This window comes from Perissodus microlepis, chromosome 16 (genome assembly GCF_051167445.1).
Source record: "Perissodus microlepis isolate ML-2025 ecotype Zambia chromosome 16, ASM5116744v1, whole genome shotgun sequence".
In the NCBI taxonomy this organism is placed as follows: domain Eukaryota; kingdom Metazoa; phylum Chordata; class Actinopteri; order Cichliformes; family Cichlidae; genus Perissodus; species Perissodus microlepis.
The window spans coordinates 1,793,443-1,807,820 of record NC_140476.1 but is presented as its reverse complement, the minus strand read 5'-3'; the positions used below and the strand labels follow the sequence as shown (position 1 = coordinate 1,807,820).

Here is a 14,378-nt window from a genome sequence, read left to right as displayed (position 1 = left end):
GTCCAGTAGAAGAAAACTGTTTCTGCATATCCTGTGAGATCAGTCATGTCATAGCACCAAATCTGTTTTCCCATTTATGGCTGACTGTTAAACCATGGCAAACTAAAATGTGCCAGCTGTCTTTGTTTATTTACAGAAAGTCAGATTAAACAACAAGAAGTAATAGTATGTGGATGCCCCTTACATCGGTGTCATTCATGAGTGGGTCTCTGAAGAGCGCCGTGTGGGAGTTAAAGAGATGAAATAACAAAGGAATCGAACGTAGTGTGAGGAAGAGAGCCTTCGAGAGGCCTGGAACGCCGGCTCAGGAGCTCGCAAATGAACAATTCCGCCTACCTGCAAATAACAGAAGACAATAGCGTGCAGGCAAAGAGCCCGGGGATTATCACACCCTTCCTTTTCCCCGTTGTTAAATGCTAGAGGTCAGGTGAGCTACAAATGTGCCGGTGTTGACATTAAAAAGGCCGTTGTTGTTTTAGCGATGTTTGAACAGAACAGATGAAGCCAAACCAGCTCCTCCTCATTGATAACACTAATTATACACACATGTTTTCATTTACACCCGCTTTTAAAATTCATTGTTGTTATCTGGTTCCTGGCTCTGCTGTGATTGGATCACATTATGCTAAACAGTTTGGTTATTGCTGGCTGCTCGTCAACGAACACAAACCATCCCAGGTGAAGCTAACGGCTCGTTGTAGAAATGTTGGTCTGCGTCCTAGCAAAGACAACCAGCTGAGACATTTTTGTGGTCAAGCTGGACTGATTTCATTTACACCTGCCTGAGAGCTGATCACAGAGTGAAACAGACCGCCTCCAAACGTGTGAACGCTGATCCAATTACATTTTGATCCAAATGCCTCCTGCGAGCTATTGCAAGATGCGGGCACAGACAGTATTCCTCATCCAGATGAGCTATGTGTCCGCAGACAGCACGCTTTAAAAGCGGGACGTTCGTTTACTGATGTCTCATTTAGAGTTCTAATGGCAAAAACCTGCAGGAAGTAAAAGTCTGATGTTTTTGCATGCATAGGTGCAGCAGTACTAAATAAATCAGGTTGAAATCACATCTGATATTAATAAGACATGATTTGTAATTTGTGAACATACACTGTGTGCAATGTTAAGGAGCCTGAGATCAGTGGCAGAGGTCAGCGCTGGGTAAAGGACCTGCAGCGTGTTGCCAGACTTTAATATGCAGTTCACTGAGCTTCACTTTTCAAATTCAAATTCAAATTCAAATTTTATTTGTCACACACACACAACCATACACAGTATGACATGGGGGTGAAATGCTTGTAGCTGTACAATGCCCGACCATTAAATGACAGAAAAAAAGTTTTACAATATTTACAATTTACAGGTTACTACAAAATTTACAAATTAACTTAGGAATTTACAGTAAAGAATGTGCAAATAGCAGAAGAGATTATAAAGATTATAAAGATTATAAATTGTAGGAATTATAGGATTATAGGAAATGTGTGGTGGTGCGTGTGGTGATGTGATGTGTGTGAGAGTCCAGTCTTATAGTGACGTGTGTGGGAGAGTCCAGTCCCACACCTGGTTCAGGGCCCGAATAGCCTGGGGGAAGAAGCTCCTCCTCATTCTCTCTGTTTTGGCCTTAAGGGAGCGGAAGCGCTTCCCAGACCTCAACAGTGAGAAGAGTCCATTGTTGGGATGGGAGAGGTCCATCATAATCTTCCTAGCTTTGGACTTGCACCGCTTGGTGTAGATGGACAGCAGGTCAGGGAGCTCTGATTGAATGATGCGTTCGGCTGAGCGCACCACTCTTTGCAGATCTCGTCTGTCCTGCTTGGTGCTGTTCCCAAACCAGGTGCAGATGTTTGCCGTCAGGACGCTCTCGATGGTGCAGGAGTAGAAGTTCTTGAGCACCTTCAGTGGCAGATGGAAGTCTCTAAGTCTTCTGAGGAAGAAGAGACGCTGACGGGCTTTCTTAACCAGGGTGTTGATGTGGCAGGACCATGACAGGTCCTGAGTGATGTGGACACCCAGGTATCGGAAACTGTCCCCTCTCTCCACTGGCATGCCACTGATGATGAGGGGTTTGTAATTCCTCGCCTGCTTTGTAGTGAAGTCCACGATCAGCTCCTTAGTCTTGCTGATGTTTAGGAGGAGGTTATTCTCCTGGCACCAGGTCTCCAGGTTCCTAATCTCCTCCAGGTAGGCCGTCTCGATGTTGTCGGAGATCAGAGATCTCCCCCGACTTTTAGCACTAACAGGAGAAATAATGGCTGATTTGTGGGTGTTTATGTGCAGCTAAACTAATAATTCTGCTCTGTCACATGAAAGTGCGACTAAGATACAATTTTATGATTTAAAAATATAACGTTATGTTTGGCAGGCAGAGAGAAAAGGAGGTAATAAAAGCACTAATGCCCCCCAGTCATGACTTTTATTTAGATAAAATAATTAGTTGGGGATAATTGCTGTTGGCATGAAACTTTTATAGTGTGGCACATTTTTTATTTAGTATTATATACGCCTTCCTTCATACTACTGGGTTTGATTTTTGGCTTCATTGGCATAGATTGAACAGAGTAAATATTCAGGTCAAGATTATGATCCACATTTCAATGATAGCATCGCAGTTGCTGCAGAGTCGGGGTCTTTCTCCTCTGACCTCGGGCATCAACATCCAGAGAGCGGATGTTTTCTCTTTGTGAGCCCACAGAGATGTGGATCAGCAGTTTCTGATTACCAACAACCACGACACTTTCAGAGTCACTGAACTCACCTTTCTTCTCCATTATGATGCTCGGTTTGAGCTTCAGCAGGTCATCCTGACCATTCACTTTCACTTCACTTCAAATTTATTTACATAGCGCCAAATCACAACAGCAGACACATTGAGGTGCTTTATATTGTAAGGTAAACACCCTACAGTCATATAGAGAACAGCCCACCAAACACCTGGTGACAGTGGGGAGGAAAAACTCCCTTTTAACAGGAAGAAACCTCCATCAGAACCAGGCTCAGGGAGGGGCGGGGCCATCTTTTTCATGACAGGTTGGGGTGAGTGGAGGAAGACGGGACAGAGACACAAGTCTACATGCCTCAATGTACTGCATTGCTCACATGTTATTGGCTGATTAGATATTTGCGTTGACGAAAGTCATTTAAACTGCTTCATAAACTGATAATAATGGACAGAGCAAAGATGGTTAGCAGTTAGCATTCACTCATATATAATGCAGTGATTAATAATCCAAACTTTTTATAATTATATACAAATATAAATATTTATATTTATATATTTACTTCCACATTGGCTTTTATGTTTATTCAAAGCTGTCCTTTGGTGATTACATAAAATTACTGTATGTAATCCCCAAAGAACAGCTTTGACCAACACAGATGTAGTCTTTAAAAAGCGTGGTGGGCAGACAACCTTTAGCATTTGAACCACTATTATGTGAAACAGTCAAATAAGCAATGAGATAAATTTATCTTTAAATGATCAGAGCCTGGTCCAGACAGATGCCTTCTCTCGCTTTTCTTATCACATCAATGCAGAACAGTGCAGCATCTCTCAAGATACATTCACAGGAGGAGCTTTCCACTAATCAAAGTGGTTTTAGTTTGATAGATTTGTCCTTTTTTGCAGTACACAGGAACTGACTCCATGAGCACTGTGCAAGTAATGTGTTAGTACACAGATTAGGAGAATCCTTTTATGAAGCTTGTGAAAACAAACTCATTGAGCTGTGAACATGTTTCTCACTGCTTTACTGTGTGGCAGCTCAGATGTGTGTAGGTAAGATCTTTACACCACACGTTCATTCAAAACTAAACCCTGGAGGAAGATGGCACAACGTGAGGTCAAACATAGGTCCGAGGGTACCTGCCTGACGGCGGCTAATAATTGTGTTAGTGATGAATGTTGAAAGCCAGCCGTCCCTGATTTATGATCCTCGTGCAGCGAGCAGAAAACAGGCTTCCTGATGTCGTGCTTGCTTTCTATCAGACCCAAAACAAAAATCATTAAATGAAATAAAATGATTTCCATAAAAAAAAACTTTCCTTTCTGAGTCTTCAGGGAGCTCGCCCTGATTGCTTTAATGTAATATATGCAGCTGTCATTTTGCAAGGACTTGTTTTTTGAACTCGGAAAAGTTTGTATGAGTCACAGAGCAGTAAAAATACAATATGAGAAATATGCAGTGTATGGGAATTATCCTTTAAATTTGTTGTTGTATAAATGTGACGGAGCACCAATCTATCCAGTGTGCACGGCATCTTATGACAGCTACGACAGGCTACAGCCCAACCATGATCCTAAACTGGATGGATGATGGGTGGGTGGATGGATGATGGGTGGATGGATGGATGATGGATAACGGCTGGATGGATGGATGGATGGATGGATGATCGGTGGATGGAAGGATGATGTATAGATGGCCGAATGGATGGATGGATGGATGGATGGATGACAGATGGATGGGTGGATGGATTGATGGATGGATAATGGGTGGATGGATGGATGATTGGATGGATGGGTGGATGATGGATGATGGGTGGGTGGATGGAGGGATGATGGATGGATGATTGGTCGATTGATGGGTGGATGACGGATGGATGGATGGATGACGGATGGATGGATGGATGACTGACGGATGGATGACGGATGGATGGATGACGGCTGAATGGATGGATGGATGATGGGTGGGTGAATGGATGGATGATGGATAGATGGCTGAATGGATGGATGGATGATAGGTGGGTGGATGGATGGATGATTAGTCGATGGATGGATGATGGATGACGAATGGATGGATGGATGGATGATGGATGGATGGATGGATGATGGCTGGATGGATGGATGGGTGATGGGTGGATGGATGAATGGATGGATGGATGATGGGTGGATGGATGAATGGATGGATGACGGATAGATGGCTGGATGGATGGATGATAGGTGGGTGGATGGATGGATGGATGGATGGATGACGGCTGAATGGATGGATGGATGGATGATGGGTGAGTGGATGGATGGATGAATGGATGGATGACGGATAGATGGCTGGATGGCTGGATGATAGGTGGGTGGATGGATGGATGATGGGTCGATGGAAGGATGGATGGATGACGGATGGATGGATGGATGACGGCTGAATGGATGGATGATGGATAGATGGATGGGTGGATGGATGGATGATGGATGGATGGATGATGGGTCGATGGATGGATGGATGATGGGTCGATGGATGGATGGATGGATGATGGGTCGATGGATGGATGGATGATGGGTCGATGGATGGATGGATGGATGATGGGTCGATGGATGGATGGATGGATGGATGATGGGTCGATGGATGGATGGATGATGGGTCGATGGATGGATGGATGGATGGATGATGGGTCGATGGATGGATGGATGATGGGTCGATGGATGGATGGATGGATGGATGATGGGTCGATGGATGGATGGATGGATGATGGGTGGATGGATGGATGGATGATGGGTGGATGGATGGATGGATGGATGGACGGATGGATGATGGGTCGATGGATGGATGGACGGATGGATGATGGGTCGATGGATGGATGGATGGATGATGGGTCGATGGATGGACGGATGGATGATGGGTCGATGGACGGATGGATGGATGGATGATGGGTCGATGGATGGATGGAGTCGAGGGACAGCTCCCAGGTGTTCATGTTCCCATGTGATGTCAGCACCAGAGTGGCTTGCATCTTCAGGACTCAGATTTTATTGGCTGGTTGAATTAAGCAGCACTGAGGAGCATTTTCATGGTTCTTAATTTAAATGATTTCGATAAAAAAAATAAAACAGACACAGAGCATTGGCCAGAAATGGAGCTTGACCAACACAAGGACAAAAGCATGAATTGGTTGGCTGCCCACAGCTGTTGGTATTCTGGCACTGAGAGTCACTCGGCTGGTTAATCAGATAATTACTGGCAGAAATGAAAGGTTTGTGCTTGGATACTGAAATCATGGGTTTAGAACAGAGGTGATATTATTAAGGCTTCTTCTTGGACATCTATTGAAACTGGTTCACACATACTCTGCCATATTTCTGTATGAACATTGTGTTGGAACATGAAAACAGTTTGTGTGTATGCTGATGGTCTTTCTCTTTATAAACAGATCTATGACTCTGTAAATCAAAGCAGTATCATATATGAAACAACCATAAATGTTCAATTATCTTCCTTTTTTGTCTGCACAGCCAAGTAAATCACACATCATTCACATGTCTCACATCATGGCTGCTTCATAAAGCTTTATGACTGATGCACGCACACTCGCGCACACACACACACTCGTGCACACACACTCTCGTGCACACACACACATTCGTGCACACACACTCGTGCACACACACTCTCGTGCACACATTCTTTCTGTATCCACTCTGCTGTGAGATGTTTATACTCAAATCTAAATTGCCCAGCTGTGTCTCCACTCCTTCACCAGTATTATTAAACTCACACAAACCAGTTATTATACACCCTCCTTCACACATGCACACACAGACACACACACAGACACAGTGAAAGAGGCAGAGAGGTAAGAGATAAAGTGGGGTGAGAGATAGATTTTAAGCATGGATTGGGTGATAGCCAGAGGATGCAGTGGGATCAATTCAAGAAGCACTGTGGTATAATTTTGTTTAGTAAAATGAGTTTAATCAAGATTCATCTTAAATTTCAGCAGTTTGAAGTAGCGCAGCCCCCGGTGCTAACATCACTGCATGCAGAAGAACACGGCTGTTACAGCTGTAACAGCTGTAACAGCTCCCAGCTTTTTCTGCAGGATTTAGAAACGGTGAACACTGATGCAGGACGATAACGTGGATGCCTCTGTAATGCTAATACAGACCTCATCCTCTTTTAATAATAGAATAATGTTTGAGAGGACAGAACAGAACAAAAACACCAGGTGACTGTGGAGACGTGTTCTGTAGTCAGATATCAGGGATTAGGCAGAAACCAGAGATGGCCGATATCACCTGCCTGGCAGTGCGGTTCAGACAGAGGACGGTCTTTAGCTGCTCCGGGCTGTGGTCATGGAGGGATTTTAGTTTCCAACGCGTGAAGCACGATCACACCTGAAAAACAAGTGCTGCGTGTTAGGCGAGTGAGTTTAATGCAATACAATTAAGGGAAATGGATCCAGGATGCATTAGGTCGGAATCAGGAAGCTCATGTTTACACCTCACAGTCCTGAGCAGAAGGCATTTCCTAATGAGTAGACAGCAGCGGCAGCTCGTTAGGAAATGTCGCTCAGTCCATCCACAGTTTGAGATCACATCCGTTCGGACAGAGTTCTGTGGGATTAGTTATTTATTAATAACAACACACAGAAGAAGCCATACTCGAATATTTGATTTTCTAGGTTTTTAATAGTGGAGCAGACACTTTATTAGGTACACCTGTTTACCTGCTCGTTAAATATATCTAATCAGCCTGGCATGCTGATTAAACATGGCAGCATCTCACTGCATTTAGACATTTAATTTAAGTTTAACATGAGCATCAGAAAGGGCAGGAAAGCTGATGTAAGTGACTTTGAAGGTTGCATGGTTGTTGTGCCGAACAGGCTGGTATGAATATTTCAGAAACTCCTTGTTTGTTGGTGCTCAAGCTCAACCATCTCCAGACTTTACAGAGAAGGGCTGAAGAAGTTTGCTTTGAGCTGATGGCATCTCTGCACGTGAAAACCTTGAATTAGATGGGTTAGAGCAGCAGAAGACCACACCAGACAGAAGACTGAAAAATGTGGATGTGAGAATTTGGGATAAACAACATGATGGTTGTTGGATTCAGGCTGTCGCTGATGGTGTAATAATGTGGTGGATATTGTTTTTCACGTGGTGCTCAAATAATCTGGTTTCTTGAACGCGAGCTCGCTGCCTCCACAGTTATCAGATCTCGTGCCCACGGAGCATCTTTGGGATTCGGTGGAAACGAAGCTGTCACATCAACATGGATTAAAATCTCTGAGGAATGTTTCCGGCACAGCGTTGGATCGATGCCCCAAAGCGGCAGCTCTGAGGGGAAAAGAGTGTCCATCCCAGAAAAAGCAAAGTGTACCTAATAAAGTGTCCAGTAGTCAGTATTGAGACTACATATCAGTCGATAAGGTTGTTGTTGTAACCCAGCTGTTGGGTCTGCGCTTCCACAGGCTCCGCTGGTTTAGAGACTTATTCCTCATGAAGAAAGCAAGACAATGATGGAACGGTTTTACTTGCTAGCAATGGAGGCTGGTCGGTGTCTCACACTCTGAGTCCAACCACAGACGACCTCGACTCCAGCCTCCGCTTGCCGCCTTTTATTGAAAACAGTTACAGTACATACAAGCACCTCCCATTGTAAAAACCCCCTATGGTCACAAAAGATAAGGCACTATGTGTGTGCACGTGTGTGTATGTGTGCACGTGTGTGTATGTGCATGTGCGAGAGTGTGTGTGCGTTTGTGTGACCTCCCGCTCACCAAAAGGATCATAAAAGCAGGAAGCTTACTAAACAAGAAAACAACCCTCACATGTCCCTGTAATAACACACTGCAGCCTCCCCCAGCGTCCAGCAGGCTGGAGATGCTCAGAGACAGAGGAATGTCTGCTGCTTGAACTAAGACTTACAAATTTAAGTAACACAATGACAACATTTAACAATTTGACTCCAACAACAACCAACTCCCTTTTTTATTATTACGCCTAGGTTCCAGTGCACAGCATGACAACTAATGATAACCGCTCACCCACGGTGCTGATTGGCTAATCATTAGTCCTCCCGTGGTGCTCATTGGAGCAGATCTTTCTGCATCCCAGAAACTCCAATTTCATGTCACGATTCCAAAGACGTGAACTGATTCAGAGGACTGGAAATATTTGTGAAGTGTTTGAAAAGATCCTGAAAAAATGACGCGGAGACGTTAAAGCAGAACACGGAGAAATGTTTCAAGTTCAAATCAGTTAAATTCAGATCTTCTCGTCTCTCCTGCAGCACAACGTCCTGCTGCTGGGAAGCAAACACTGTTTCCTCCTCACAGTAGACTTGATATAAGTGTCGGCGTTCCTGCTGAGATAAACACACGTGTGTGATTGGAGCCTATTGTGTGCAGCTCTGAACTAATTTGCTTGTTTGCCCACAGCAGGGAGAGTTGGTAATAATTTACTGAAAACTGTAAGCTAACCTTGTTTTAGCCTCCTTACAGGTGCTGTTATCTAAAAACACTCGTTTCTGTTAAGTGCATCTCAAAGCCTCTCATACAACACTTTTTCTGTTTGAATATAGCTAATCTTTGCTAAAGTAATACCAACCACCAGTTTAGAAGCATGCACTAGACAAATAATACATGATTTTATCATTTCAATACTACTAATAATAATAACGTTACCTTTGAAACCTGAATATTCAAACATCAGGACCAAACATGACTGAAAGCTGAGGTACAGTTAGAACAATAATGAAAATGCTGATGTGCCAACAGAAATAATATATAGAATAAAACATCTAAAGACAAAAAGCCTCTGTGTTTGGACCACAGCATAAAAGCAAATATCCAAAAACACATCAGTTAAGATTATTTTTCATATGTAGAAGTTAAATGTTAATATGTGCTGTCAAATTATTACTTGAAGCAGTTCAGACGTCTTAGTACCAACTCAGTATTAGCAATGTGTACTTAATAAAGTGTCAGAGTACATCATGAACATATTCAGCCATCATCCTCTGCTGTAGAGTTATCGCCATCTTGTTTTTGGAGGCAGATTTAAGCACATGAGCGACGAAGTGCTAATGTTTGCTAGCTGCTCCTGCTCCGTGTGTGGGAGGGACACAGACACAGATAATTATCGGTAAGATGCTCATGAAATTATAATAGAATTTAACTCACGGAAAACCCAGCATCCTTGTAGGTCTGAATACTAAAGCAAGAGTTAGAGGGGTACAGCTCTACGGCCCACACCCTCAGCCAAGTGGGCGGCTGCACCCACCTGATCCAGCGAGCTGGGATATGCCCCATCTTACTGGTTAGAGGTACCCCAGGTCAGGTCCATCGCAGATACGGTGTTAAGAAATCTGAAAACCTAAAAATGGGAATGTCTCCTCCTGGGATGGGAACGTGCGGTACACCTGGAGGTAAACATGTTTACTCTGTTTACCTCCATCCTTCCTCAGAGGCAACCCGAGCATCACAAACAAACTTAAATTCACGACACATTTTCTTCCACTCATTGGTTTTAGAGGCAAACATGATCAACAAAAACTCGCTGCCGTTCTGTCCTGTTGGCTGGCAGCAGCACAGCGTTGTCTTCTTATGGATGTAGGCGACTTCACCTTCACATGAGCTTTGTGTTTTGACAGCATCTTGTGTGTTTTGATGCGCCCTTGAGTGTGATGTGAATTTGAATGTGATCTGTACAAAGACTCGCCTGTCAGGGAGAAAAAGATGCAGACTGACACAGAGATGATTTAAGTCTGCCATTCCCTTTCAAGTCAGCTCCTGAATCACACACACACACACACAGACAGAGCGTGATCATTGCATCGACACAGTTTACACCCGTGTTCCTCACCTTCAGAAACCAGCGTACACGCACATCGTCTCTGCATATTCACGTGTTACAGTTCATGTGTTACAGTTCATGTGTTACAGTTCATGTTACAGTTCATGTGTTACAGTTCATGTGTTACAGTTCGTGTTACAGTTCATGTGTTACAGTTCATGTGTTACAGTTCATGTGTTACAGTTCATGTTACAGTTCATGTTACAGTTCATGTGTTACAGTTCGTGTTACAGTTCATGTGTTACAGTTCATGTGTTACAGTTCATGTGTTACAGTTCATGTTACAGTTCATGTTACAGTTCATGTGTTACAGTTCATGTTACAGTTCATGTGTTACAGTTCATGTGTTACAGTTCATGTTACAGTTCATGTGTTACAGTTCATGTGTTACAGTTCATGTTACAGTTCATGTGTTACAGTTCATGTTACAGTTCATGTGTTACAGTTCATGTTACAGTTCATGTGTTACAGTTCATGTTACAGTTCATGTGTTACAGTTCATGTGTTACAGTTCATGTTACAGTTCATGTGTTACAGTTCATGTTACAGTTCATGTGTTACAGTTCATGTGTTACAGTTCATGTTACAGTTCATGTGTTACAGTTCATGTGTTACAGTTCATGTTACAGTTCATGTGTTACAGTTCATGTTACAGTTCATGTTACAGTTCATGTGTTACAGTTCATGTGTTACAGTTCATGTTACAGTTCATGTGTTACAGTTCATGTTACAGTTCATGTTACAGTTCATGTGTTACAGTATATGTAAAATGAACATTTTGCATATAACACATGTTAGCATCACTGCCACTGAGCTAGCCTGTGTCAAACGTTTATATTATTATAAAACATCTATTAAAGTGTCCTGACACAGAACATTACACCAGTGCAGGCTTCTTTAACACAACTCACTAACTGACGCACATCAACACACTCACAGGCAGCCTCCCTCCTCTGAGTTATTGTCATTTAAGCCTTTAATGCTGGGAGTCACCTGCTGTGTGTGAATTCAAAGGAGAAACAGTCCATATCGACTGGTTTGTGCGAGGGGCCTGTTCTCTGTGCTCCATGGATCTCCATAGGTCACAGGATAGATTTTTCTTTTAGGTTTGGCGGCTCGGTGTGGGTGCACGAGCACAAAAGGCTCAAGAAAGCTTAAAGTTTTTGCTATTTCGTCTTTTCTGTCTTCTTTCCTTTAGTGATAGAGGTCCATTGATTGGACGCGATGACAAAGAAGCTACAATATCTGCTGCTAAACACCTTTAAAGCTGTTTTTATAGACCCGTCCTAACCTGACATGAACTTTATAATTTCATTAGTAACATGTGAGCGAACAGTGCTGTGAAGTCTTTGGTTCTTCTTCTTATTGTGGTCATTTAACAAGTTTTAATGTAAGACAGAAATATGACTTTTGCTGTGGCTTTGTTCCTCGGCTGTTCTCCAGTTTCTTTACATCCTGGCATCATGTGCTGAGTGTTTTTAGCTCCTTTAGCCTACTTAACGTCTCAGACATGTGATTTCTCCCTTCAGCAGATCAGGTAGTAATCAGACCCGACTGCAGTGACACTGAACTCAGCTTACGTCACACTTAAACACGGGTCAGGTAGGTTGGTATAGGTACTTTGTTCCCCTAATAAATGAAAAAGCACTTTGTATTTACTCTGGTTCTCTTTGACAGATATTTGTTGTTCTGGAACAAATATCACAAAAACATAAGAAATCAGGAAGTGGGCAAATACTTTGTCCCACCAAAGTAAAAGCACGGTCAGTTTATCATTCAGGAACAGCTCAGCTCTTTATGTATACATGCTATAACAGTATAAATTACACACACACACACACACACAGACACACACACACACACACACACACACAGACACACACACACACACACACCCACAGACACACACACACACTCTGACAGCACCCGCTGGTTAGTCAAGGTCACAGTTTTGTGACGCGTCCTCTGCATCATGTTGGACGTCTGCCACGGTGTCTCATCAAACCATTAATCTGATAAATTAAAACGGACAGTGAAGCATTTTACAAATCTGCGCCTGATTGCAGCGCGCATGAAAGACAGAATATGTAATACAGAGATACTGGCAGGGCCAATTATGATAATTAAATAGCATTTTGTATGAACAGTAATCGAGCTGACTTTGACCATAACCAGCCATCCTCAAATCCACTCGCTGGCACCAGACGCTCATAAAAACACTCTGTGGTCCAACTCATACGTTTCTTAACATACTATAAGAAACGTTTAATGTTTTAATAAACAGTGTTTGTGATTATTGTCACTGATAATCACAGGAACCTAAATCTTCAAAATATTCTGGTACTAAGGTTTTACAGACAATAATACCTCAAATGTTAGCATATATGCTAGTTTTCTATATAAGGTGAAGGCTGTTGCACGCATGTATAGAGTAAGTAAATGTTCATAACTAAAGTTGGCTTTAGCCCAAAGCCACAGCCGGCCTTTTGAACCATAAACCGAGTCTTTCCTTCCCAGTGCAGCTGATTTCTGCTCCCTGGTTCAACGATTCGCGTATCGGCTCCACGGCTGCTGCTGTAGATGAGTCTGTATAGAGGGACTGTCTGGGTGGTTCTGCCCTGCTGCTTTCAGAGGACATTGTGAAATTGACATGGAGCGTACTCACTGTGCATGCTATCAGTACGTCTGCCAGCTGAAGCATTATCCCAAAGCCACGTGTGGGTGGTGTTACTGGTAACTGAAGGATTTATAACTGGATCTGCTGTCCGCTCGTTCACAGCGGAGCGCTGAAATAAGCGTAATTAAATCTGCTTTTCTTCCTCGTGCACGTTAAATCGTTCTTCAGTCTCCTGCTCTCTGATTCCTCTCTCTGGGTTTCATTAATACTGAACCCGTATCTCTGATCGCTCTTTCCACTCACAGCGTTTACACATACTGTCATTTTCTTTTTTTCGCTGTGCTGTTAACCAGATGAACACATATTTGATTACGGCTCAGACAATCACCTTGCCCCGAGCTGTTTGCGAGGTGTCATGGGCAGCCACTGACGCTAAACGAGGTGGACAGAAATCTCTTTAGGGAGAAGGGTAGAGCAAAATAGCCGGGCACATCATAGCACAGGTTTTGTAATGAGACATTACAGCTCATGTGCACGTGAAATCGCAGCAGAGCTAACGCTGCGTGCAGCAGAGAAACTGCAAACGAGCTTTGTTGGTAGAAAAGGTGAAAACCTCTCCGCTGACTCAAACTTCAGCAGTAAATATTTTGTCCAATAGATTCTTTGTTTTCAGTTCTTGCTTGATAAGAATGACAGTCGTGGTTCTGGCTGCATGTCTGCTTTATAATAACCAGACGTATGAGAGTCGTTGCAGGGCTGCTTGTTTCTCAGCTGCACTGCGGTGTGCTGACACATGCTGGCAACACAGCGCACAAACTGAACAAACTGTAGTGATTGAATAACTGCTTGTAGTTCTCATCCAACTGGCTCTGTTTCCACGTTGTTTCATTTCTGCCTCCTGCTGGTTTCCACCTGCTTTGAAGGATGTTCTCTGGGATTTTGACTTCCTCTGGTGAGCGTACCTAAACAAGCCGCAAGGAAACAGTAATGTTGTACCCGATCGTTATACCAACTATTAACTAACTAGCTCACACAGGAGAAGTGCTTTCTAAGAAAAACTGCTAAAAATAATAATAATGGGCTCGACAGGGTTATTTCTGACATCATGAAGATGCTGAACGGCGTCTTTTTGTGATGCATCGCTGGCACCACACACTAATAAAAACACTGTTTCTGAATGTTGTTTGCCTGTGAACC

General features: G+C 43.2%; 1 protein-coding gene across 16 annotated transcripts in view; it reads left to right on the top strand.

Moving 5' to 3' along the window:
- stxbp5l (syntaxin binding protein 5L) overlaps positions 1 to 14,378 on the top strand; it is a 129,903-nt gene that overhangs the window by 41,047 nt on the left and 74,478 nt on the right. The window lies entirely within an intron of this gene.